This window comes from Hemitrygon akajei, chromosome 8 (assembly GCF_048418815.1).
Source record: "Hemitrygon akajei chromosome 8, sHemAka1.3, whole genome shotgun sequence".
NCBI classification, from domain to species: domain Eukaryota; kingdom Metazoa; phylum Chordata; class Chondrichthyes; order Myliobatiformes; family Dasyatidae; genus Hemitrygon; species Hemitrygon akajei.
The window spans coordinates 61,323,421-61,348,369 of NC_133131.1; the positions used below are offsets into that span (position 1 = coordinate 61,323,421).

The 24,949-nt window shown below is 45.5% G+C and overlaps 1 pseudogene; it reads right to left on the reverse strand.

The window, feature by feature from the left end:
* Positions 1-12,849: 12,849 nt before the first annotated feature.
* Positions 12,850-17,110, reverse strand: LOC140731500 (AP-1 complex subunit beta-1-like; annotated as a pseudogene).
* Between the last annotated feature and the right edge of the window lie 7,839 nt (positions 17,111-24,949).

Below are 24,949 nucleotides of genomic sequence, written 5' to 3' on the forward strand. Positions count from 1 at the left end.
GTTCTGCTGGGCGGGGGGAGTGTGTCTCAGTCATTCAGTTCATTTTGAGGTGTATGAGACGATGAGAGGCAATGATCGTGTGGATAGCCAGAGGCTTTTCCCAGAGCTGAAGTGGCTAACACGAGAGGGTAGAGTTTTAGGGCACTTGGAAAAAGTTATCCAGGGGATGTCAGGGGTAGGCTTTTCACCCACCCCTGATAGGGGTGGGTGCGTAGAATGCACTGCCGGCAGTGGTGGTAGAAGCTGGTAAAATAGGATTTTTTAAGTGCCTCTTAGAAAGGTACATAGAGCTTAGAAAAATAGAGGGCTATGCGCTTGGGAAATTATGGGCAGCCTCCACAGTAGGTTACATGGTCGGCACATCATTAAGGGCCGAATAGCCTGAAATGTACTGTAAATCTCCATGTTTTATGTCACAGAGCCATCATCGTACAGCATAGAATGTGCCCTTCGACCCATCACCTCTGTGCTGACCTATTTACCCATCTGCATTCATCACTTTGGCCGGCATTAGGTCAGTCTCCTTCTGTGCCTTGCCTATTGAAGTGTCTGTTCAAGTGTCTCTTAAACACAGTAGACTGGAGGCCTGTGACCTGCAGAGGTCGGGGCTGGGGCCGTGGGTGTGTGTTATTCATATTAATGATTTGGGTGATAATGTAAGTGACATAGTAAGTTTGTGGATGACACTAAAAATCATGGTGTTGTGCATAGGGAAGAGGGTTATCTAAGTTTACAACGGGTCCTTGTTCAACTGTAGTGGTGGGTACAGTTACAATATTTTAAAATACATCTTGATAGATACATGGATAAGAAAGGTGGAAACGAATAATGGGCAAATGGGATGATCTCATTAAATCCAGTTGGTCGGCACGAACAGGTTGGGTCGAAGAAACCATGTGACGTCCTGTTTAAGTCCGTCCAGTATTCACTCACCCCCTTCCCATCTGAATCCTACCCAACGCACACCGTTTTCTACTGGCTACTTCCCCTATTTATTTCTATTCTTGAGAAATGATGTTGACCTACAACGTAGACTCTCCATCTCTCTCCACTCATGCTGCCTGACTAGCTGAGATCCTCCAGCATTTTGTGTCTGTTGATCAGGAAAGTTCTGCTGTCCATCCCAGGGGATGAACCTCGGGCAGATACTTGTTGTACATTTGCTGCCATTGGGTAAAAGTCCCGGTAAGTTTATTGCCGGCCACCGCACTGCCTGAGGCCCAGTGGCCTTTCCACCAGCTCTCGAGGCCGCACTTCCTGAGTCTCCTCCTACTCCCAGGGCCGCGCTGCCCGAGTATCCCCCTGATCCCCGGGGAATCTCTAATTCTCTGCTTCTAACCCCACCCCAGTCTCTGTCACGCTGTATGTGGAAATGGCGAATCCACGGCTCGAGGTGTCTGAGGATCGGAAGGGTGTGAGACAGACCGGGACCCAGAGAGATCTCCCTGACACCAGGAAGAGATTCACAGACTGGGAATGTGTGCTGGGATCGGAGGGTGTCATATCGGGGAGATATTACTGAGGTGGAGATGGCGGGGATCCGGTACTGGTGTCTAGGAATCCCACAGATTCAATGGAAAGGAAAGGAGAATTTAGTCCAAGTCCAGAAACCGGATTCTGGGTCATCACACGGATTGATGATGTGATCGGTGTTTTCACCTCCGCTGTGTCCTGTCTCCTTACCGGTCCCAATCCTAGGGAGGGTGGGAGTTTATTGCAGTTACGAATCTGGGACAGATTCATTTTACAACGCGGAGACCAAGTCCTATCTCCACACCTTCACGAGGAATAAATTCACAGAGAAACTTTATCCTTTCTTCGTGCCTTCTGATGAAATCCAGTGGCTAAGAATCTGCTCTGGTTCCGCTCCTGATCTATAAACAGGTCTGATCCCGAGACTGGCGTCAGGAGTAAAGTCCCTGTAAATATAAATGTGCAGAGACTGAAATAAACATGAGATGAGAATTATTGATCCATTAGTTTTAACTCATTCACTGCATCTGTCAAAGGAACAGAAACACTACGGATTCAGTAGCAGCCGCGGGCAGCGGGTCCTGAGCTCCTCCGGGTCCTAAAGTCCACACACCAAAAACTGTTTAAGTGGGTCAAGAGGGCAGATGCTAACTGGAAAGGGTGAATCTTGGTAAGACCATAAGACAAAGGAGCAGAATTAGGCCTTTCAGCCCATCGAGTCTGCTCTGCCATTCCATCATGGCTGATCCCCATAACACCTGCCTTCTCGCTATATCCTTTGATGGCCTGATCGATCCGGAAATGATCAATTTCCGCCTTAAATATACCCACAGACTTGGCCTCCACTGCAGTCTGTGACAGAGTATTCTACAGGTTCACTGCTCTCTGACTAAAAATATTCCTCCTTACCTCTTTTCAAGATCTCCCCTCAATTTTGAGGCTATTCCCTCCAGTCTGATACCCCAACCACATGAAATAACCTCTCCACATCCACCCTATCTAGTCCTTTCAACACTCCATAGCTTTCAATGAGATCCCTTTTCCTTTCGGAGATTAGGGACCGAAAACATTGACAAAACCACAAGTACGGCTTGGTTTCTGTCTTATAAAGGCTCAGCATTATCTCCTTACCTAATATTTTATTCCCCTTCAAAGAAAAGCCAACATTTCATTACCCTCCTTTACCACAGACTCAACCTGCAAAATAACCTTCTGAGACTCTTGCACAAGAACTCCTACACCTCCTACTCCTGCACCTCTGATGTTTGAATTTTCTCCCCATTTAAATAATAGTGCACATTATTTCTTCAACCAAATGCATTACCATACATTTCCCAATACTGTATTCAATCTGCCACTTTTTAAAAAATGTTCTTCCAATAAGTCCTGCTGCAATCAATCGTATTGCTTCCTGAGCACTACCTACCCCTCCACCTGTCTTTCTATCATCAGCAAAATTTGCTACAAAGTTATTAGTTCCATTATCTAAATTGTGACAAACAATGTGAAAAGTAGCAATCCCAATACAGACCGCTGAGGTACACCACTAGTCACTGGCAGCAAACCTGAAAAGGCCCCCTTTATTCCCACTCGCTGCCTCCTGCCTGTCAGCCATTCCTCTATCCCTGCCAATTTCCTGTCATGCCATAGGATTTCATCTAGTTCAGCATGTGTAGTCCAAGTAAATAATATCCGCTGCCTCTCATTTGTCCACCCTCATTTTCGCTTCCTTAGAGACCTCTAACAGATTTGTTAGGCATGATTTTTTTTCTACAGAACCCATGCTGATACTTCGAAAACTCATCCTTGATAAAAGACGGCAATACTTTCCGAACCACTGAGGTCAGGCTAGCTGGCCTATGATTTCCTTTATTTTGCCCTCCTCCCTTCTTAAAGAGTGCAATTTCCTATTTTCCAGTCCTCCAGGACTGTGCCAGAATCAAGTGATTCTTGAAAGATCATGAGCAATGCATCTATTATCTCTTCAGCAACCACTCTCTGGACTCTGCGATGTAGTCCATCTGGTCCAGGTGGCTTGTCCACCTTAAGATCTTTAAGTTTGTCTAGCACTTTTCCCTTTGTAATAGCAAAGGCACTCACTCCTGCTGTGTCTTCCACAGTGAAGACTGATTGAACGTATTCATTAAGTTCATGTGCCATTTTTTTGTCCCCTATTACTACCTCACCAGCATCATTTTCCAGTGGTCCAATATCAACTCGCATCTCCCTTTCACTCTTTACGTAACTGAAAAGAAATCATTTAGTATACTGCTTTATATTGGCCGGTTTGTCCTCATAGTTCATCTTTGCCATTCTTATTGCTTTTTAGTTGCCTTTTGTTGGATTTTAAAAGCATCCCAATAATCCAACATCCCACTTACTTTTCCTACCTTATATGCCATTTCCTTCTGATTGAAGCAGACCTTAACTTCACTTGTCAGCCACGGATGCCTACCCCTGCCATTTGAGAAATTCGTATGTGGGACATGTCTATCATGTTTAAGATGGCCTTTCCCCAAGTAGGCCCAAACACAAGCTGCTCTGAAAAGCCATCTCTTAGGCATACAACAAATTCTGTCTCTTGTTATCCAACTCCAACCTGATTTTCCCCAATCTCTTTTCATATTGAATTCCCCAAATACAATTGTGACATTACCCTTATTTCATGGCTTTTCTTGCTCAATACTGTGAATTACCTTGAAGTCACTCCCAAAACTTTATAAAGTTTTTATCTGAAAACTATCAACCCCCAAAGATTGTACTGAGACTGCAACTGATTTTTCAGCCTTATATACTTCACATTGAAATAGTATGTGTGTAACTGTTTCATAACGACAAAACGTACACGACACAGAATAATATTCACCAATCAGATAAAAGGTATAATTAAGCATGGTGTGGGCAGATCTAAGTTGTGTCAATATAGTTCTTTCCGTACAGTAAACCCAACTGGTTTATGCATTCTGTAAAGGTGTCTGCCCTTATGCCTATTAACATACAAGTCTTGCCATAACCTTTAATTCTCCACCCCTTAGCTTCTGATTTGCTAAGTGGAAGGTCTATAGCTGCAGTTAAACTTTTAACAGCTTTTGTTGCGAAGCAGTCAACCTCATGATTTCCCTCGACATTGCGATGTGCAGGCCCATAAGATGCAGACATTTAAACCAAACTTTGTATATGCAATACTCTTCGATGAGATTCTAACAGTAAATCTGACCTACTGCTAGAATTACCTATTTTCAGGCTCATCAAAACTGAAAAGGATTCTGAACAAATTACAAGTTTGCAAGACCAATTTCCTCCACCCACTGTAACCCTTACATGATCGCAAAGAATTCTGCTTCATATACTGATAAATGGCTGGTAATTGATATCATTATCATTACTTGCAATTCTGGCACACATGAAAAGTAGAGCCATACAAACATTCCCAGCTAAATTATCTTTTGATCCTTCTGTAAAAATGGTTACCATATGATAATAAATTTCATTAATACACTGATAAACCAACAGACTCTCAGAACCAATCATGTAACCTAAAATCTAGTGATGCCGTTGGAAAAAACAAGGTGGGTTTACAGAGAAATCTACAGTGGGACATATTGCATCATCCAATACACCCATATTCCCAGCCTGATACGAACCTAGCCATCCAAAACTTAAAACATTCTTCTTGTGATTTTCCCAACAGTCCTCTGGCACATCTTGCACAGGATGATCATTTGTTTACACCTTCAAATTAATCCAGTATGTTGACATCAAATTCAACCTGTCATTGTAAGGGCAATTGTCCCATTTCAACCTGTAAGGCCGAAACAGGAAACGACCTTTCTGCACCACAATTAAATATTAAAGCCTGTGCTTGGATCATGTCCAAACATTCTAAAGTTGAAGATGAAGCTGATCCATAAGCCTCACAGCCATAATCAAAAATGGATCTAATTAAACAAATATAAATATTCAACAAAGATTTTCGTGTTGCACCCCAAGAATACCCAAATAGATGCCTGCGGACATTTAATGATCCTTTACATATATCAATTTTTCTAAAGATATGGTGCTGCATGCCAGCTTGTTATCCATCCAAATGTCTGGAAATATTACCTCAGACACTTAGTCAAGAGCTTTATCATATAATTTCAGATCTAGTGGAGGTCTGTTAATCCTGTTTGTAAAACACAACGTGTTTTCGAGACTGAAAGTTCAAATCCTCATCTATTTGCCCACTGTTCGAACTTGTTAATTGTAAATTGCATCCTCTGCACAGTAAAATTGAAATTGCTACCCCTAATCCATAAAGTTGCATAATCTGCATATACGAGGAAATTTGCAGATGCTGGAAATTCAAACAACACACACAAAATGCTGGTGGAACACAGCAGGCCAGGCAGCATCTATAGGGAGAAGCACTGTCAACGTTTCAGGCCGAGACCCTTCATCAGGACACATCATCTGCATACAGTGATTTACTCACCAGAGTACCTATCTCAGAGAAAATATCATTAATCATAATATTGAATAATAAAGGGCTATAAATACTGTGTTGTGGGGTCCTCTTCACTATCTTATAGAAATGCAAACGTAATATGCCCACTGGTGCCTGCTTAGACCATCCAAATAAAAAGCTCAGACAAATTATACCATCTCCCCTCACTCCTAATTTCCATAATTTAATAAAAATTCCTTCCTCCAGAACATATCAAAAATACTGCTATTATCACATCTTTATTTAACTGTCCTTTCCTAATAACATCTTACAAAACGAAAACCATTTCTAACACAATCTAACAAAACGCTATATCACTTCTCTTCTCCAAAATATAATTCAAATGCACGATTACCATATGTTCTATAGTTTACATAAATGAGATTTTAATGATATAGACCCATAACTACAAGAATCAGACGAGGATCTCCCATGTTTTAGAATAGGCACTGCTACTGTCATTTTTCATGAGGAAGAAAAATGGCCAAAGCTTCAAATACTATTCAAAAATGCTAATATTTTCTCAAAAGAGTTGTCACTCATAGTGTGGCCTCCGTCGATCGAGGTCGCCCATGAGTACTGCGCCTCTGGTAGTCACAGAGAGTGGCCTCTCCAGGGCGCAAGCCAGGGCAGAATTGATATGGAGATCCGTCTGTCGCCCATGCAGTGGGATCCCCTCTCCATGCTGATGACAGGTCCAAAGGAATGACAAAAGTCGATACAGTTTGGTGCCAGCAGCATCGCAGGATTAACCATGGCAGTGCTGGGTACAGCAGTCAGCCACCTTCGGGACTCCGACTCCGGATTTTTCCTCAGGGTTTACTCCCAAAGCCTTTCCCATAAGCAGGTATAGCAGCAAGGCAGCGAAGGTTTGAAATCGGAGTTTTCCCTCTCCTAGATGAGCAACCATCCATGGTTAACGAGCCCCATCTGCCTGGATGGGTCACTCATATGTCTTAACATAAAATAACGTTTATCACTTTTTCCCGGGGACATCTTATCTGCATCAATAATAGACTTTTTAAATTCATACAAAGAAAACTCTACATCAGAGTTGCTACAGAAGACTTCCAATACATCAGGGTATTCACTTCGAAACTTAACCCAATATTGTTGAACATCTTCTCTTAGCCCAATTACGATTCGGAGCAAATGACCCAGCCAGTAACTCAACCTTCCCTGTTTCAGTTACAATAATTTTGCCCTCATTAATCAATACTGAAATATTATAATCCTTACAAATCCCACCACTTTTTAAAATCATAGCCCAAACATCTCCAAGTTTAATATCCCTTCCAATATTATCTCCAGTAAATCACTGCCTTCCTCACCAGGGCCTGTGCTATTTTATTCTTAATAATGTCACTCGGACACTGATGCATTATCACATAAAAACTTAAATTTATCTGAATGTACTTTACCAAATACTTCACCTCCTACAAGTGGCTTCCTGTTCCTGATATATATCCAAACTCAAGATTATGAAGATACGAAAACGATCACTCCCCAATGTTTCATCAACCATAGCATCCCACACTCCAGCCAGTATGTTCAAAACTGAAGTTAAATCTATAGCGGTTTTTGAATTATTCTGAACGTTACTTCTGATTGTGTCAAGCAGGACTGCTGTATCCATATAACACCAAATCAGAAATAAACATAAGACCATAAGTTATAGGGGCAGAAGTAGGCAATTTGGCCTATCGAGATTGCTCCACCATTCAATCGTGGGCTGATCCAATTATTCCAGTCATCCCCTCTCCCCTGCTTTCACCCCATACTTTTAGATGGCCTGGCTAATCAAGAAACTATCTATCTCTGCCTTAAATGCATCCAATGTCTTGGCCTCCACAGCCACTCGTGACAACATATTCCACAGATTTACTACCCTCTGACTGAAGTAATTTCTCTGCATCTCAGTTCTAAAAGGACGTCCCTCAACCCTGAAGCCATGCCCTCTAGTCCTAGAATCCTCTACCATGGGAAATTAACCATATCTAATCTATTCAGGCCTTTTAACATTCGGAATGTTTCTATGAGATCCCACCTCATTCTCCTGAACTCCAGGGAATACAGCCCAAGAGCTGCCAGATGTTCCTCATATGGTAAACCTTTCATTCCTGGATTCATTCTCGTGAACCTTCTCTGAACCCTCTCCAAAGTCAGTATATCCTTTCTAAAATAAGGAGCCCAAAACTGCACACAATACTCCAAGTGTGGTCTCACGAGTGCCTTATAGAGCCTCAACATCACATCCCTATTCTTATATTCTATACCTCTAGAAATGAATGCCAGCGTTGCATTCGCCTTCTTCACAACTGACTCAACCTGGATCTTAACATTTAGGGTATTTTGCACAAGGACTCCTAGGTCACTTTGCATCTCTTCATTTTTAATTATCTCCCTATCTGAATAATTGTCTGCCCGTTTATTTCTTCCACCAAAGTGCATGACCATACACTTTCCAACATTGTATTTCATTTGTCACTTCTTTCCCCATTCCCCTTAACTATCTCAGTTTCTCTGCAGGTTCTCTGTTTCCTCACTGCCACATGCTCCTCCACCTATCTTTGTATTTTCTGCAAATTTAGCCACAAATCCATGAACACTGCAGTCCAAATCATTGGCATACATCTTAAAAAGCAGCGGTCCCAACACTTACTCCTGTGGAACTCCAATGGTAACCAGCAGCCAGCCAGAATAGGATCCCTTTATTCTCACTCTCTGTTTTCTGCCGACAAGCCAATGCTCCACCCACGCTAGTAACTTCCCTGTAATTCCCTGGGCTCTTATCTTGCTAAGCAGCCTCATGTCTGGCACCTTGTCAAAGGCCTTCTGAAAATCCAAGTACACCACGTTTACTGCATCTCCTTTGTCTACGCTGCTTGTAATTTCCTTAAAGAATTGTATTAGGTTTGTCAGGCAGGGTTTTCCTTTTAGGAAACCATGCTGGCTTTGGCCTATCTTGTCATTTGCCTCCAGGTACTCCGTATCTCATCCCTAACAATCGATTCCAACAACTTCGCAGCTACTGATTTCAGGCTAACAGGTCTATAGTTTCCTTTCTGCTGCCTCCCACCCTTCTTAAATAGCCGAGTAACATTTGCAATTTTGCAGTGATCTGTTACAATGCCAGAATCTGTCGATTCTTGAAAGATCATCGTTAATGCCACCGCAATCTCTCCAGCTACTTCCTTCAGAACCCGAGAGTGCATTCCATCAGGTCTAGGAGATTTATCCACCCTCAGACCATTAACATTTTGAACTCTTCACCATTAGAAATCAGGCTTCTCGCATTCCACTGCAATATTTTTAATCCCATTATGTAACCACAAGAAGAATGAGATACAGATACCCCATCCATCAAAGCTTCATTTACAGCTTTCCACGCAACACCAGTTATACGAAGATACCTTTCTGCAGCCTTCATAATAATTTTAATTTTCTCAATAGGATGAGATGTCTGATCAGTACAATTCACCACATCCGCTATAAACATCACAAACTTCATTCTATCCAGCAGTAAAGTATCTTTAGTAAGAGAACTGTCATGACAACATACATCCTCAGACATCACAGCTGCTAACAGCAAGGGGCAAAGGTGGGTCAGGGCTACAATATGCTGGGTGGAAATCAGCCTGGTCCTCAGCACCACCACCACTTCTGCTTAATTGCCATGGTGCTGTTCAGCCAGTTGCAGCTGTCTGTGGTTGCGAGCCCAGGCGTCCACAAGGATTGGCGAATGTTGGTGGTGGCTGAGGGAAAGTATTTTTGCAGGGAGCGAGTGAGGAGGCGAGATATTAGACTACAATTCCCAAATGGCCTCGCTGCCCCACCTGATCAGACTGAGCATGGTGCTGACTGGAGAAGTAGTTCGTAAACAAAACGTGTTTGTGAATTATGTGCAGTTCTATTGTGAACAACTTGTGTCATTTGTCACCCTTTACAGGACCGCACAGTTGGGCCTGTGGTGGCGGAGGGGAGAATCAGTGTTGCATCACCCTCAGTTTTGAAATCAGTGCACAGTCACTGTACACAACATGCTGGAGGAACTCAACAGGCCAAGCACCATCTGTGGAAGAAAAGTACAGTCGACTTTTTGGGATGAGATCCTTCAGCAGGACCGGAGAGAAAAATCTGAGGAGTAGATTTGAAAGTTGGAGAGAGGGGAGAGAGAAAAACACCAGACGATAGGTGAAACTTGGAGGAGGAGGAGGGATGAAGCAAAGAGCTGGAAAGTTGATCGTTGAGACAGACAGAAGGACATAGAGGAAATAAAAGGGGGGAGGAGCACCAGAGGGAGGCAATGGGTGGGCAGGAGATAACATGAGAGGGGAAAGAGGGGTGGGAAATGGAGAATGGGGGCATTACTGGAAGTTTGAGAAATCGATGTCTATGCCATCAGGTTGGAGGCTTCCCAAACGCAATAAGGTGTTTTTCTTCCAACCTAAGTGTGGCCTTATCATGACAGTGGAAGAGGCCATGGATGGAAATATCGGAATGGGAAAGAGATGTGGAATTTTTGGGTGGCTGCTGAGAGATCTTGTGGATGGAGCGTAGATGGTCGGCGAGGGTCTCCCAATCTACGTCGAGTCTCACTGATATAATGGGAGCACTGAACACAGTATACAAACCAAACAGACTCACGGGTGAAGTGTCGCCTCACCTAGCAGGGAAGCAGGGAGGCTGCAGAAGAACTTACCATAGATTAGGACAATGGACAAAGAAGTGACAGAAGAAACACAATGCTTGGAAGAATAATGTTATGTACTTAAAGGAATAAAAGTAAGGCTATTTTCTAAACAGGGTAAACGAGGGAGGTGTAGGAGCATGTGTCGCACTTGTTCCACTTGAAACGATAAGTGCCAGGAGGAAGATCAGTGGGGAGGGATGAATGGATTAACAATTCACGTGGGGATCGATCCCGGAGGAAAGCAGAAAGTGGAGGTTGGGTGAGGTGTGTGGAGGGAAAGACATACTTGAGGGTGGGATGCACTTGGACCTGGTGGAAGTTTCAGAGAATTATATGCTGGATGCGGAGGCTGGTGGGGTGGTAGGTGAGGGCAAGTTGAACCCTTTCCCTGGTAGGGTGGTGGGAGGATGGGGTCAGAGCATGCTTATATGAAATAGAAGAGATGTGGTTGAGCGCAGAGTTGATGGTGGAGGAAGGGTATCACCCTTCTTTGAAGAAGGACATCTCCTTCGTTACCCCGGATTTTCTCTTGTTTGTGACAGTCACTATCCAGTCTCCTTCTGACTCGAGTTCTCCAGTCAGGTCTACAAAGCCGTGAATACTTATTATGCCTTTTTAGGTTAATCACATCCTTCAAGAGGCAACTAACCAGACATGCTCACTGTACTCCAGCTGTGGTCTCACCAATATGGAACAGAACAGCAGGGGAACTGGTCCTTCTACTCACTGTGCTGTTCCGAACCCATTTCATTCCTTACTAAAACAATCCCACAAGGTCTACATCCCTCCATTCTCCTCACATTCACATGGTATCTAATAGCCTCTATCGCATCTGCCTCCACCACCACCCGACATTCATTCCAGACACCCACCACTATGAGTATGAAAAAAAATTGCCACGCACATATCCTTTAAATATTCTGAGTCAGAATTAACATTACTGTCTAACATAAGGTGATTTTAAACAGCAGTCATGTAGGGAAAATATGTAATATTTCATTAAATTAAAAATACATAAATTGTGTGAAAAATGAGTTAGTGTTCCCCTCTTCCTCTGGTGCTAAACATTTCCTCCTTTGGGAAAAAAAAGTATTTTAAATATGTATAAGTACAGGCTCTCAAAGGAGGTTGTGTTTGGTCTTTTCAAGAGCTGAAAGGTGGATAATTTACCCTGAGCCTGGCGGGTAAATGGCAGATCATTGAGACAGACAGGTGATGACATTACTGGGGACTTGACGAATATATTTGTGTTTTCTCCAGCCACAGACAAGATCCAAGAAAAGCGATGATCAATGTAGTTTTATTATTTAAAAAGGAAGATGGATAATCCTGAAAAATATAGACTGGTGAGTGTCACGTCAGGGGTAGGGAAGTTACTGGAGATGATTCTTAGGGGTAGGATGTTGAGTTATCGAACACCACACAAACTTAAATTCGCCAGACCAATAACCACACCACACAGTTCTTTACGTTATCCTTTTCACCAGTTTATTTCTTTGAGCTCAGCCGGCGAGATGCTCAGAACCAAACATCAAAGAGACAGAAATTCTCTCTCTCTGGCGGCTCTGACGAGCTTCTGTGTAACACTCAGAAACAAGGCAATTTATAGAACTGAAGAGACAAAGAGCACTCAGTTTCAACAGATATTCCCGCCAAGTCAGTTAAAGCAAAACTTAATTACTTAGATAAGAGAGTCCATTTAATCAAGGTTTAATTAAAGAAAGGAATGTTCTGTCCAGTCTTTATCAGAAGGGAGCTTAGCTCAGTGGTGCGAAATGGTGAGACATGGTGTGTGTGAACTTGGCCCTCCTATTGCTCACAAAGGGATAGCAGTGAGTCGCTAATCTAAACAAGCTGAAGGCAGATTCCTTAGCTAAGGATGAACGCTGCACATTTTCACAGAACAGAACACACAAAGCTGGCACTAAATTTTAACCCGTTATTTACAAGAGTCCAAGAATCATTTCTTACGTCCCCCAATTCCCTTAAAACTTCATCATTCTCTCTTTTTTATCACTCCATGATAACTTTTCAAAACAGATTGTCGACTCGACAACATGATACAAAACATGGACAAAGGCACCGTAGGATACAGACAATAATCAAAATTAATACAATCAGACTTCCGAAATGCAAAACACCACTATCAACCAATACATTTTCCTTTACTCCAAGAGAGTCCTCCTACTGAGTTCCTTCAATAACGTGTTTTCCGGTCTGCTGGATGTATCCTCTGAGATTGCCCCTCCACAATTGCACTGGGTGGCTTATGGTACACAGAAGCCAGTGTTCCAATATGGCAGATTAGTTCATCAAGGAGCTCAATATTGGCTTAATATCCTACTGGCTCAATAAGATCAGGTTTTTTTTTTCTGAAATCAGAGGTTTTTCTGCCAATACAACTTCTTTTGCTGCCACTGGATCTGTAGAAAGTAGACACTAGTATATATAACCACGGTCTTTCAAGTCAGGGTTGTGAGTATCCTGTGTTGCCAAGCATATAACTTGCTGCACCACCTCTTGTGTCTCAGTCCGTTTTTTTTAAAGAATAGTTTCACAATAGCAGTCAAAAGTTGTAGTTGAACCCGTGTGCTCTCATCACGGAATCCTTCCAGGAAACTCTCTAATAGCTCATCAGCATTGTCAATTCTTTCTTCATACTCTCCAACTATCCATATCATCATTGCTCTTGCTTCTGGTTCATCCAGTGAGTCCAGATTTTCAAAGTGTTGCAATAACCCTTCAATACTTGCCTGGGTATTTACAGAAAATGTCTTTTATTACTACAATAGCTTCTTGGATGACGTAGTTTACTTCTGTCTGAATGAGGTCAGTAGCGTACTCACACAGCGTTCTGCTGATTGCTCATATTTAATTGCATGACGTCCAATTGTACGCACAGTTTTTCATACAAAGTCAACATCTCCTTCAGTGGCATACTCCTTCAATTCTGCCAAAACCTGTGCAATGTTGGCTTGAGAAGCCAATCGAATCATAATATCCAGTTTTTCCAGTTTCACTTATATTGGATCATTGTATCTCACAAAGAAAACCTTCATTTCATGCTTAAGAATCTCAGACCTTTTCTGTATTAATGAGGCTGATACTCTGGAGGGCAACATATTGGAATTCTGATTCTGTAGACAACAGCATTACCGGGGGGGAGCCAGTTTCTTCAACAAAGCGCCAAGTCCTTTGAAAGCATTTCCGTGAATTTCACCAGAACCTTTACAGCCAACAGGACAGTAGCTGAGTTGGCATGAGATAAATGTAGCATCACATGCACACAGATGCTTTGAGTTTCTTGGTCATCCTTTGGGCTATAATTGGTCAAACAATCAAGGATAAATATCTGGCTCCATTCATTACATTCATTTAAGGCTGTTAAAAGCTTGTTGATTACCTGAAAATTGAGGTCTAACAAGTTGCTCTTTGGACGAGATTCTGCAATCTGCGTCAGAACAGTCACACCATTTGCAACAACCATTAGATTAGAGTCAGATATCAGATCCTTTAGAGTGTCCAGAAAACCCCGTCTTACTTGATGGCGTGATTTTCATATGGAATAGGGCTAAGGCTACATCCACACTAGACCGGATAACTTTGAAAACGCCGGTTTCGCGTAAAAACGATAAGCGTCCACACTATGCGTTTTTGAAAATATCTCTATCCACATTGAAACGGAGATTTCGGTGAATCTCCTCCTAGGACACATCTACCAAAAACAAGCGACATGTTTGGTGTTGAATCTCGCCATGAAAGTGCGCATTTGTGTAGTTACAGACTAGAAAAGCTTCAAACGACAGACAGCTGTTGGCTCTCCGGCAGGAGGACTTAAAAGTAAAAAAAAACAAATACTGGAGCGTATGGAGGCAACCGACAGGGAGTTCACAGACAGATTGACCCGGCTGACGACGAATATTGAAAAACTGACTAACTTTGTTGTATTAATAAAGCACCTTGTTAAATGTATAAAGCATGTCTGCATCAGTGTTATCTTGTATTTCCATACAATGTTACATTAGGCTGTTACACATCTATTGTCAGAGAAGTACTTGCATAAATAGGTAAACCACCTTCATACGAGCAAGAACAGAAAACGGCAAAGTGTGTATACTTATTTATTTGGTAAGTTATGGTCAAAGTACTTGGTGAGTACATTTCTAACTCTTCTGGCTTCAGTCTCGTTGCCGTCTGTTCTGAAATTGTTAGGTTGCGTTCAAGAAAACAATGAAATGGCGCGCTGCCGTCTGATAGCGTTTTCAGAAGTCTCTGGTTACCCTGTCCACACTGATCTGCCCGAGCAGCGTTTTCAAAAATACCCACCCTGTAAAGCGTTTCTGAAAAGCTCTAGGTTTCGGGGGACAAAAACACCGTTTTAGTGTGGACAGAGGGTAAAAACGAAGAGTAAAAGCTTCGGATGCGGATTTATCCGGCATAGTGTGGACGTAGTCTAAGGGTAAAACCTTCAACCAGGTCAGTCCAGTTTCTTGTGTAAGTTTGGCCAATTTATCTTTTAAGGTACCCTTGGCTCGTTCCACTATGCCTGCTGCTTTCGGATGATGGATGCAGTGGAACTGTTGTTTTATAGCAAGTTCTTTACAGACTTCCTTATTTATTTTGGAAGTCCATAGCAAGGAATTATTTCTTTTAGCAATATTTTTACAACCGTTTTAGCAATATTGTCAGTCGTGGGGATAGCTTCATTCCATCTACTATTACTAAACAATGTTTATAACAATGTACTCTACGTAATTCTATAAAATCGAGTTGCAGACAAGCAAAAGGCCCACCGGGAAAGTGGGTGGTTCCAGAACCACAGGGCATCCCTTTTCCAGCATTTGTCTTTTTACAAATTAAGCATGCTGTGGTTCACAATTCAGCTGCTTGCTAGAAATCAGGGCTCCACCAAGATTATATGTATTAACCATTCCCTCCTTGCCAAGGTGTGTACAATTATATACATAAGCTATCAAAATAGGTAAGAACACAGAGGGAACACAGACCTGTCCCGCAGGGGTCACCCATAAATTGCTCTGAGGTTCAAGGTGGCAACCCATTTGGGACCATAGTCTGCGCTTTCCTTCAGGGATGTCCCCCTGGAAGTTATGTATTTCCCCCATATCTGGCATACCCATCCATAGGTTTTGTCTAATAAGAGCTTGCTGGGTTCCTGCGGGCACTAAAAGTGTGGGATTCAAGGCTGTCTGTCTGTATAGCTGATGCATCTGCCCTAGCATTGCTCTTAGATATCTCATCAGGTTCCCCAGTATGGGCCACACATTCGATAATAACCAAAACTCTAGGTAGCTGTAGAGAAGTGAGTAAGTTGTTTTACAAAGGTGGTGTTACTAATGGCGTGGCCAGAGGAAGTAGGAAATCCCCAAAGTTCCGTAGTCAGTGCCTAACGGGAGTCTGTGTAAAAGTTCGTACTTTAGTCTGTTGCTGTGATACAGGCACAGGTCAGATCAAACAGCTCAGCTTTCTGGGCGGAGACAGCTGCTTCAAAAGAGGCCTGCTCAACTACTTCACTGTCCATCACTATCGCATAGTTTCCCTGCTGGATCCACAAAAGAGCTGCCATCCTCATAAAACGTCGCCTCGGGCTTGAGGAGGTATTGCGGAATGGATGGGAGAGTCAGTCCTTTCACGGTGATCTGGACGGGGTGGGGGTGGGGGGGTTTGTTGGTGCGGCCGACTTCATGACCTGAAATTGCCCAGAGATGGGGTACAACGTCTTGGGTTGGTCAATATTAAAACAGTGTCTTACCAGATGACACGTCTTCTCCTCAGACTCCTTCCAGTATCGGAATTGGCCCACGGCCTAGTCTTGCCAGTCTCCCTTGGTGCTGGAGGGTTATTTCGTCAGGCTGTAGGCAAGAAACCCTAGGCTCTTTGGCTTGAACCCAGGGTAAACCCTGACGGTGGTATGGGGAACCACCAGTCCTCTCAGTCGTCAAAGGAAACCCGGAACTTCGGCCAGTAATGCACTGCACTCTTTTCATTTAACCTCTCCAATCACCGTGACTGGGAACTTCTGTCCCTTGAGGGGTGCGAATGTTGGCTTTCCTCAGTGGCATACCCGGTAGGGTCATAGCACAGAGTCACATGAGAGTCGGCCTCTGGCAGAGGGGGTTCAAACACAGTGGAGTCCAGATTAAATGCCCATCACTGGGGGGGGGGGGGGGGGGTCAGATTCTGGAGAAGCTGTCTTGTTCGCTAGTTCCAGGGTGACACCCTTGTCGGTGCATAGAATCTCAACTTCCAATGGACAGAGTAAGTCTCTCCCAACTGGATTACACCCCAAACTGGTGGTGGTTGTAAATGAAACCTCACATTGAGTCCCCCCGAATTCCACCTGCAGTGGCTGTGTACATGAATACCTGCGTTCCGTGCCTTCGGACCCAGACAGATGACCTCCAGAAAACCTTGTTCGCAATCTTCACCACTTTCCTCATCATGGCCTGTGCCCTTTTATGCTTAATAAGGTCACTCAGAGACTGATACTTCTTAAATGTATGAAACGCCTTGTTTCTGTCCCTAATTGCCTCTGCACACTCCTCAGTCCACCCTGGTACAGACTTTTGCTTATTATTTCTGTTTGTACTGGTAATCACTTCCACTGAATAAGGTAACAGAACCTTTCATTGCGAGAATACACATCTTCCTCAACATTCTGCAGCAGTTCCAGAACTACTGTGGTGACCCACTTTCCAGCGCACTTGAACCAGCTCACAAAATGGTGCGCGCCGGCAGAGAGGCCGGCCCCAAAAAGGGCACCAGGTTTTCTTCACCAGCAAGGGGAAAAGCCCGCGCACGGGATGGGACTGTGAATATGCATTCATATTCATATTCATATTCACATTCATATTCAATACAGCATTCCCGCCCGGGGAGGGCAGAAACGGGAAGGCTTAAAAGCGAGGCCGCGAAGTTTGAATAAATCTTTTAACCAACTGCAACTCACCGTCTGTGTGTCATTATTCCAGTGCTGTGTGTAGCACATCGCTACAATTGGTGACCCCGACGGCCCAAATGATATTTGGACCGAAGATGAACAATGCTGCATCTGTTCATGCAGTTTCGTTAAAACTGCCAAGCTTCTGGACGCTGCGACCTCACCTATGGCTCCAACAAGCAGAAGCCCAATTCCACATTCAGCAGATAACCTCAGATTCCACACGTTACTACTATGTGGTGAGTTCCCTTGACCAGGAGACAGCCGCCCAGGTTGAGGAGTTCATACAGTCACCCCCGGATGACGGCAAATACACAGCATTCAAAGCCCTGCTCATAAGGACTTTTGGACTCTCACGGCACAAGCGAGCTGCCTGCTTACTGCACCTGGATGGTTTGGGAGACAGGCCACCATCAGCATTAATGAACGAGATGCTGAAGGGCACAAACCCTGCCTCATGTTTGAGCAAGCGTTCCTAGAGCAGCTGCCCGAGGACATATGCCTGCTGCTATCCGACACGGATTTCAGCGACCCCCGGAAGGTGGCGGCCCAGGCAGATGTGCTGTGAAAAGCCAAGAAGGAGAGTGGGGCGTCCGTTGCACAGATCACCAAGCCACGCGCCCAGCAGCAGACCAGACCAGGCCCGGCAGCTGAGCCCACAAAACCCAGAGGCAGGAGTGCAGAGGCCAAAGAACAATGGTGCTTCTACCACCAGTGGTGGGGCACAGAAGTCCACCGCTGTAGCCCGCCCTGCAACTTCCCGGGAAACGCCAGGGCCAGCCACCGCTGATGGCTACAGCGGCTGGCCATCGGGATAGCCTCCTGTATGTCTGGGACAAACAGTCAGGACGTCGTTTTTTGGTCAACACCGGAGCCGAGATCAGCGTCTTAACTCCGACGAGTTACGACACCTGCAACAGAGAACCGGGACCCACACTGAGGGCCGCAAATGGCAGCACAATATGGACCTACGGCACCCGTACGGTGCGGCTACAGTTCGGCTCCAGCCAGTTCACATGGGACTTCACACTGGCCGCCATGGCCCAACCACTCCTGGGCGCGGATTTTTTGCAAGCTCACAGACTGCTGGTCGACCTGCAAGGGAAGAGACTAGTCCACGCCAAGACTTTTCAAACGTTCTCCATGGGTGAAGCCAAGTTGCCAGCCCCACACCTGGACTCCATCACGCTGTCCGACAACAAATTCACCAGAGTCCTGGTGGTCTTCCCATCAGTTCTGGCACTGCAGTTCACGGCAGCCATGCCCAGACATGGAGTACAGCATATATATCCCGACCCAGGGACCACCCCTCCATGCCCGTGCTCGAAGGCTTCCCCCGGACAAGCTCTGACTGGCGAAGGAGGAGTTCAAGAGGATGGAGGAATTGGGGATCATACAGCAGTCCGACAGCCCATGGGCCTCCCCCCTGCACATGGTGCCCAAAGCAACAGGGGGCTGGAGACAATGTGGCGACTACCGCAGACTGACTGAGGCTACAACACCGGACCGCTACCCTGTGCCGCACATTCAGGACTTTGCAGGTCTTTTCCAAGGTAGACCTCATCCGGAGATACCATCAAATCCTGATGCATCCAGACGACGTCCCCAAAACAGCACTCATCACTCCGTTTGGCCTTTTCAAATTCCTCCAAATGCCGTTCGGCCTAAAGAATGCTGCACAGACGTTCCAGTGGCTCACAGACAGTGGGACGCAACCTGGACTTTGCATTCATCTATTTGGACGACATCCTCATAGCCAGCAGTAGTCGTCAGGAGCATCTGTCCCACCTACGTCAACTCTAGGCCCGACTGAGTGAATACGGCCTAACAATTAACCCGGCCAAATGCCAGTTCGGACTCGACACCATCGACTTCCTAGGCCACAGGATTACTAAAGACGGGGCAACCCCTCTGCCCACCAAGGTAGACGCGGTCCACCACTTCCCCCGACCCAACACACTGAAACGCCTGCAGGAATTTGTGGGTATGGTGAATTTCTACCACTGCTTCCTCCCCTCAGCAGCCCGAATCATGGTGATTCACCCTGTTCACCCTGATGTCAGGTAAGTGCAAGGACATTACTTGGGACTAAGAGGCCACAGCCGCTTTCGTTAAAACCAAAGAAGCCTTGGCAAATGCCGCAATGCTAGTGCACCCCAGAGCAGATGTCCCTACCACCCTCACAGTGGACGCTTCCAACGCAGCAGTCCATGGAGTGCTGGAACAACTCATCGAGGGTTGCTGGTAACCCCTGGCGTTCTTCAGCAAACACCTACGACCACCCGAACTCAAATACAGTGCTTTCGACCGGGAGCTGTTGGCACTACACCTGGCAATCTGGCATTTCAGGTACTTCCTAGAAGGTAGGCCCTTCACCGCGTTCACGGACCACAAGCCGCTTACCTTTGCGTTCACTAAGTCGTCCAATCCCTGGTCGTCCCACCAGCCGCAACATCTGTCCTACATCTCTGAATACATGACGGATGTCCGGCATGTCTCGGGAAAGGACAACGTCGTGGCGGACGCACTATCCAGACCTACCATCCAGGCCCTGTCCTAAGAGGTGGACTATTCAGCACTGGCGGAGGCACAGCAGGCAGATGATGAGATCCCGTGTTACAGAACTGCAGTCTCCGGTTTGCAGCTCCAAGACTTCCCCGTAGGCCCAGGTGAGAGGACCCTACTGAGTGACGTAGCTACCTCACCCCATCGTCCTGGCAGCCTGCTGGCAGTGAGTTTTCAACTCCATTCACAACTTAGCGCACCCCTCCATCAGGACAACTGTCCGGATGGTCTCCAAAAGGTTCGTTTGGCACGGACTCCACAAGCAGGTCAGTGAATGGGCCAAAACGTGCATGCAGTGCCAAACAGCCAAGGTGCAGCGGCACACCAAAGCTCTGCCGCAGCAGTTCCACCCCACCCACCGGCAATCCGACCACATTCATGTGGATATCGTGGGGCCCCTGCCAGTGTCACAAGGAGCGTGGCACCTCCTAACTATCGTAGACCGGTTCACAACATGGCCAGAGGCGGTCTCACTCACCAACACCACCTCCGAATCCTGTGCCCGAGCACTGATTGCAACCTGGGTATCTCGCTTTGGTGTACCGGCCCACATTACCTCCAACAGAGGCACCCAGTTCATCTCCAGCCTGTGGTCAGCTATGGCCAGCCTTTTGGGGACACAGCTGCACCACACAACTGCCTACAACCCATAATCAAACGGACTGGTGGAGCGTTTCCACCGTCACCTGAACTCGGCTCTCATTGCCCGCCTGAAAGGGCCTAACTAGGCGGACGAACTTTCCTGGGTCCTGCTCAGAATCCACACGGCGCCCAAAGAGGATCTGCACACCTCGTCGGCCGAGTTGGTGTACGGCGCACCCCTAGCCGTCCCAGGAGAGTTCATACCAGCCCCAAGGGGGCAAGAGGAAGAACCTGCAGCAGTCCTGGACAGACTACGTGAGAGGCTCAGTAACCTGGCCCCCATACCCACTTCACAGCATGGACAGAGCCCGACCTGCAGCACTGTAAGTTTGTTTTTGTACGATGGGGCGGACATCGGGCACCGCTACAGCGGCCCTACGAGGAGCCGTTTAAGAAGATCAGGAACAACGGGTCCACGTTCATGCTGGGCTTTGGGGGGAAAGAGGAGGTTTTCACAGTGGACCGACTCAAACCGGCCCATGTGGACTTGGCACAGCCGGTCAGAGCTCAGGCACCGCGGCTCAGAGGCAGACCTCCCAAACAGAGGCCGACTCAGACTGTGGACTTTGGGGGGGGTGTATTGCCAGTTCTGGGGCGGTGGGGGGTGTTATGTGGTGACCCACTTTCCAGCGCACTCGAACCGGCTCACAAAATGGCGCGCGCTGGCCGAGAGGCCAACCCCAAAAAGGGCGCCAGGCCTTCTTCACCAGCAAGGGGAAAAGCACACCGCTACACTACTATGAATATTAAATCTCATACCCATTCAGACACACAAGTTGAAAAACTCTTCTACAATCAAGCCATTACCATCAATCCGCAAACATCCCCAGAGTGAACTATGTATGTTAAAATCCCCACACCATGCAACCCTTAGAGAGCAAGAACTACATATACTTTCTCACAAACCTACAGAAAATTTTCCACAAGGCTTTTAAAAATTAACCACTTTGATACACCTCCCTGCTGAATCAAATATTTCTAAAGCAAATCCCACATATGGTTCATTCAACTCGATACCCTGCCACTTTCTTATAAAACTGGCAACACCACCCCTCCACCAACTAACCTGTCACACCTAATGACAACACGATTAAATCTGCAGATGCTGGAAATTCAAACAACACACACAAAATGCTGGTGGAACACAGCAGGCCAGGCAGCATCTATAGGGAGAAGCACAGTTGACGTTTCGGGCCGAGACTCTTCGTCAGGACTCACTGAAAGAAAAGATAATAAGAGATTTGAAAGTAGGAAGGGGAGGGGGAAATCCAAAATGATAGAAGACAGGAGGGGATGGGGTGACGCTAAGAGCTGGAAAGGTGATTGGCAAAAGGGATACAGAGCTGGAGAAGGGAAAGGATCATGGGACGGGAGCTCTAGGGAGAAAGAAAGGGGGAGGGGAGCACCAGAGGGAGATGGAGAACAGGCAAGGAGTGATAGGTAGAGAGAGAAAAGGAGGGGGGGAAAATAAATAAATCAGGGATGGGGTAAGAAGGGGAGGAGGGGCATTAACAGAAGTTAGAGAAATCAATGTTCATGCCATCAGGTTGGAGGCTACCTAGACGGAATATAAGGTGTTGTTCCTCCAACCTGCGTGTGGCTTCATCTTGATAGTAGAGGAACCCATGGATAGACATATCAGAATGGGAATGGCCACACATTTTAATTCCACGTCAAAGTAGGATCTCCCAGTGGCCACACATTTAAATTCCACGTCCCATTCCCATTCTGATATGTCTATCCATGGCCTCCTCGACTGTCAAGATGAAGCTATACTCTGGTTGGAGGAACAACACCTTATATTCCATCTGGGTAGCCTCCAACCTGATGGCATGAACATTGACTTCTCTAACTTCCGTGAATGCCCTTCCTCTCCTTCTTATCCCATCCCTGATTTATTTATTTCCTCCCCTCCTTTTCTCTCTTTGCCTGTTCTCCATTTCCCTCTGGTGCTCCCCCCCCCCAACTTTCTTTCTCCCGAGGCCTCCCGTCCCATGATCCTTTCCCTTCTCCAGCTCTGTATCCCTTTTGCCAATCACCTTTCCAGCTCTTAGTTTCACCCCACCCCCTCCTGTCTTCTCCTATCATTTCGGATTTCCCTCTCCCCCTCCTACTTTCAAATCTCTTACCATCTTTTCTTTCAGTTAGTCCTGACAAAGGGTCTCGACCTGTAACGTTGACAGTGCTTCTTCCTATAGATGCAGCCTGGCCTGTTGCGTTCCACCAGCATTTTGTGTGTGACACCTAATGACAATATCATACTGCACAGAAAAAAACCTTTAAATGTGCAAACACCAGGTTTCCTGAACACGTGACATCGGGAGAATCTGAAAAATCAGAAATAAACTTCTTAAATCTTGACCATGAGAAATCAGGCTTCTTGCATTTCACTGCAATATTTTAATCCCATTATGTACCTTCATAAATAGACTGGGATGCAGATACCTCACCCATCAGAGCTTCATTTACAGCTTCCCACATAACACCAGTTACACCGAGATACCTTTCTGCAGCTTTGACAATAATTTTAATTTCCTCATTAGGACGAGATGTCTAATCAGTACAATTCACCACATCTGTTTTCAACATCCCAAATTTCATTTAATCCAGCTGTAAAGTATTTTAGTGAGGGAACTATGATGCCTGCATATATCCACTGATGTCACAGTCTGTTCTCTGACTGGGAACACTTTATCAAGTTTACCTGCTCTACTTGCTGTACTTGTCCTTGAACAGGACAAGTTCTGCTCGCTGTGTTGTTCTGAACCAGCTGAACTGGACATTTCATGCCTTACTAAACCAATCCCTTCTGTCCACACCAGGTCCACATCCCTGCAGTCTCCACATATTCATGCAGTATCTAATCGTCTCTATCGTATCTGCCTCCACCACCACCCTGGCATTCACTCCAGATGCCCACCACTATGGGTATGAAAAACAAAATTTGCAACACACACCTGCTTTAAACATTCTGAGTCAGGTTTTTCACATTATTGCCTTTTCTAATTGTATTTTTTTTAAACAGCAGCTGTGTAGAGAAAAGATACAAATTTTCACTATGTTACAAAATACATAAATAGTGCTAAAAGGACCAATGAGGTAGTTTTCCCCCTTTCTCCTAAAGTGCACGTCCACTTGCATTGGACATTTCCTCCTTGGAGATAAAAAAAAATACCGGCTGTCCACTCTGTCATGTTCCTATAAACTTCTGTCAGACATCCCTCAGCCTCTGCCGCACCCCAGAGAAAATTACCTGAGATTGTCCAATCGCTCCTTAACCAGGCAGCATCCTGTTAAGCCTCTTCTAATCACCATCCAAATCCTCCGCATTATTCCTATATCAGAATGCAATTCTCCAGATGTGGTTAAACTAGGGATTTATACAATTGCAATATAACTGCCTGACACTGGAACCACTATCTGGGAATTATGAACTGGGATTCCAAGATCCCTCTGTAGATCAGCACAGTCCAATCTTGCCCCATCAATACCACAGCAAAGAGATAATGCTGAGTGTTTTTAAGACACTAGACAGGCCACACTTGGAGTATTGTCAACAGTTTTGGGGCCCCCCATCTCAGCAAAGATGTACTGTATTGTTATTGGAGAGGGTCCAGAGGAGATTCACAAGGATGATTTTGGGAATGAAGGGGTTAACATGTGAGGAGCAATTGGCAGATTTAACCCTGTACTCACTGGAATTCAGAAGAATGCGGGGGGGGGGGGATCTCATTGAAACCTATCAAATGTTGAAAGGACTAGATAAGGTGGATGTGGAGAGGATATTTCCTATGGTGGGGCTATCAAGGTCTAGAGGACACAGCCACAAAGATGAGGGGCCACCTTTTCAAAAAGAGGAAAGGATTTTTTTTATTAGCCAGGAAGTATTGGATCTGTGGAATGCTCTGCCATAGACTGCAGTAGAGGCCATGACTGTGGGCATATTTAAGGCCTTTGATATTGATCGTTTCCTGATCAGTCAGGGCATCAAAGGATATGGCGACATGTCAGGTCTATGGGGTTGAGTGCAGTCCGGGATCAGCCATGATGGAAAGGCGGAGCAGACTCGATGGGCTGAATGGACTAATTCTGCTCCTATGAGTTATGGTCTTATGGACACAAGCCCCCTCAA